This window comes from Arachis ipaensis, chromosome B02, assembly GCF_000816755.2.
Source record: "Arachis ipaensis cultivar K30076 chromosome B02, Araip1.1, whole genome shotgun sequence".
In the NCBI taxonomy this organism is placed as follows: Eukaryota; Viridiplantae; Streptophyta; class Magnoliopsida; order Fabales; family Fabaceae; genus Arachis; species Arachis ipaensis.
The window spans coordinates 5,246,001-5,249,567 of record NC_029786.2 but is presented as its reverse complement, the minus strand read 5'-3'; positions in this window follow the sequence as shown (position 1 = coordinate 5,249,567).

Below are 3,567 nucleotides of genomic sequence, written 5' to 3'. Positions count from 1 at the left end.
AAGGAGCTCCATTAACCATTACCGATATATACGCTGATCTAATGCACTCTGTAATCCATGCCCTCCATCTTCTACCGAACCCCATCTTTTCTAGTACAATGTCAACAAAATTCCATTTGACTCTATCATAGACTTTCTGGAAGTCCAATTTGATGATAGCTGATGCCTTCTTCTTCATTTTTAGCCAGTGCACAGTTTCACAGGCGATTAATGCTCCATCATGTATTCGCCTGCCTTTGACAAATGCACTCTGTGATTCTCCCACTAATCCTGGCATTACGCTCCTCATTCTTCTTGTCAACACTTTTGATATCACCTTGTAAATGCAACCAACCATACTGATCGGTCTAAGGTCCTTTATCTCCTTTGCACCCACAATCTTCGGAGCCAACGCTACCCAAATAATATTGGAGTCTGCTGGTAGTCTTTCTGTCTCGAAGAAGCTCATCACAGCTTTAGTGAATTCCACTCCAATCTCCTTCCAACATCGTTTTATAAAGTTCATGTTATACCCATCACTGCCCGGAGCCTTAGATGATTCACAGTCCCATACTGTCTCCTTTACTTCCTCCACTGTCGGTAACACCTCTAGTGCTTGAGCTTCCTCCATCTCCAAGCGATTAACTAACCCATCTCTAAAACTGATATTTGGTGATTCGTCCTGGTGGTATAAGTTCCTGTAGAAATCTCTAATTGCAACCTTAATCCGTGCATGATTCCTTACCAACCTTCCATTAATCACTAAAGACTCAATTCGGTTATTCCTTCTCCTTGCTGATGCAATATTGTGGAAGTATTTGGTATTCCTATCCATCTCCTTAGCACGTTTAGATCTAGACATTTGCTTTCAGTGTATATCTTGCCTTTCATACCATACCTCACAACATCTTACCAGTGCCTTTCTTCTTGCTTCTATCGTACCATCGTATACACCGTTGCTAACCATGTCATCCACTTTCTTGATCTCTTCCTCAAACCTTTGGATCTTCTCATGTATATTCCTAAAGTGTTGCTTGTGCCATCTACCCAGTGATTTTGTTAGTGCCTTCAGTTTATCTAGGAACTGCACGTCGCCCAACCCCTCCATTCTTCCTTCAGCATCTTTAGAAAGCCTTCGTGCGTGAACCATGCGTCTAAACTTCAGAACGGTCTTGGTCCCTGAGCTATTCTTCTATCTTTTACTATCAGAGTGCAATGATCTGAAAGGCCCCTCGGGCCTCCTCTTAGGCGAGAATCTGGGTACGCATCTAGCCATTCCAAGCTAACCAGGCATCTATCAATACGGCTGTAGGATTGACCTCTAAACCATGTATACTTCCAATCATTGATTGCCACGTCCACTAACTCCATATCATTGAGCCATGTTTTGAAGTCTTCAGCAGAAGCTGACAAGTTGGTCGCCCCTTTTCTTTCCTCTATACGCACAATCTCATTGAAATCTCCTATGTAGCAAAATGGGGTTTGGCACAAACCTGTAATATAACTTAATTCCTCCCACATTAAGTTTTTTTCGTCTCTCACATGCGGGCCATACACCAGACATATCGCACAGTAAAAATTATCTTTTGTCATCACACCTTCTACACATAACCACCTATCTCCTTTATAGCAATTCATCAATTTAAATAACGACTCATCCCAAATTAATAGTAAACCTCCGGACACTCCAACAGAATTAACACACTCCCAGCTCGCTTTATCATTACCCCAAATTCTAGCTACATCATATTTATTCACCTCTTCTTTTTTTGTTTCTATCAACCCCAACATATCTAATCTAAACTTATTTTTGAAGTTCCTGATCATGTTCAATTTTGCAACACCTCTCAACCCCCTAGCATTCCAAGAACTTAATAGATTTAAAATATGATCAGATCCAGCGGTTTACAAAAAATAGAATCCAATCAAATTTAAATTAATGCGATTTTAATCGGTTTTCAATTTGTATTGGATTGAATGAGTGGTTTAATTTAGATCGATTTAAATTTAAATAGCCTTAAAAAAATATTTGATAACAAAAAAAATTAATTAAAATAATCAAAATTTATTTTATTTAATATTAGTTAATTATTTAACAAATACTAAATAAAATAATTTTTTTCTAGCATTACCAGATAGAAAAATAATTACTAAATTTCTCTTATCACAAAAGATTTCAGCCACGTCCAAATCTCATTATAAGATGGAATAAAAACTTATTGTTAAGTATTTTATCTAAGGAAAAGTATGATGAGCCAATAGAATATTTGTACAATAGAGATTTAAGAAGTATTAGAGATATAATCATCAGTTTAAGCTTCTAGATAGTATGAGAGATATTTATTTTGTAACTCAATAATCCATTATACACATTGTACAAATAGTCAATTGTCTCCCTAGCAGGATTCCTAATAACACTATCTCTCGAACATTCTTTTTAATTTAAACATAAGAAATTTTTTAAATAATGTTAGATACATACACATTTATGTATATTTCTCTATCAGTTTAAATTAAAAAAACAAAATTTATATAATATCAAAATTTTATAATTTAAAATTTAAAATTTAATTTAGGATTTTTATCATCAATAACTATGGTTAAGAGAAGACCACCACTGTTCCTTCCCAATTTATTTTCTTCATTACGCACGTGAATTAAGTAATCTCTTTCCTTATAAAAATCATTCAAGAAATGTTTGCTGATAAAGAGATATGTTTTTGCCCTATAGATAGATATCTGTATGTGCATGAATATTGGATGAAGTATGGAAATTGTCATGATATATGTAAGAGGAAAAAAAAAATCACATTTAAGTTCCATCTGAAATAAAATTTAGTTCAAATATAATTAAGCATTCCCATTATATATGAATTTATGCAGGATTAATTAGTATACGTATTTAAAACGCTTATAATATTCTACGTGTTAAAAAAAGAACAACCTAACCCAAATCAACTAAGAAATACGCTAATATATTTTTTTGCTGTATGTATATAATATTTTTTTATTCGACAGACAGATTAAAGATTAATTTGTTGTAAATTAAAATTTTATTTAAAAATTTGTTATTAATCAATAAATTATTACATATATAAAATAAAATTTAAATTTTTGACGTTTATTTAAATGAACGATGACTACTCACCAACCTAAGTCGATTGAATACTCTAATATCTAATAGATTTTCTTGTTCACATAATATGTAACAAATTTAAATGCAGGTTAGGTAGATCAAATGATTATGTTTTCTCCGTATTATTAATGTTTTCCATATGTTCATATAACATAACTCTCCATTCAATATAGAATATTGAAAACTTATTACAAGATAGGAATGGCATTATACATTTATGACAAATCAAAACTTTAACGGTTTTTTGGACTTACCGGATATGTAAACTAACTTAATATATATATTTATTTTCACTTAACATCACATTTATTAATTATTAACTTGCTTACCCAATTGTTTTATTATTCAGATTTGAGGAGAATTTATTTGACTTTGATATCACGTGTATGTATAATATATCAGATTCATTCTTAAACATTCATTATTATATAAAAATTATTGTATTTTTTTTG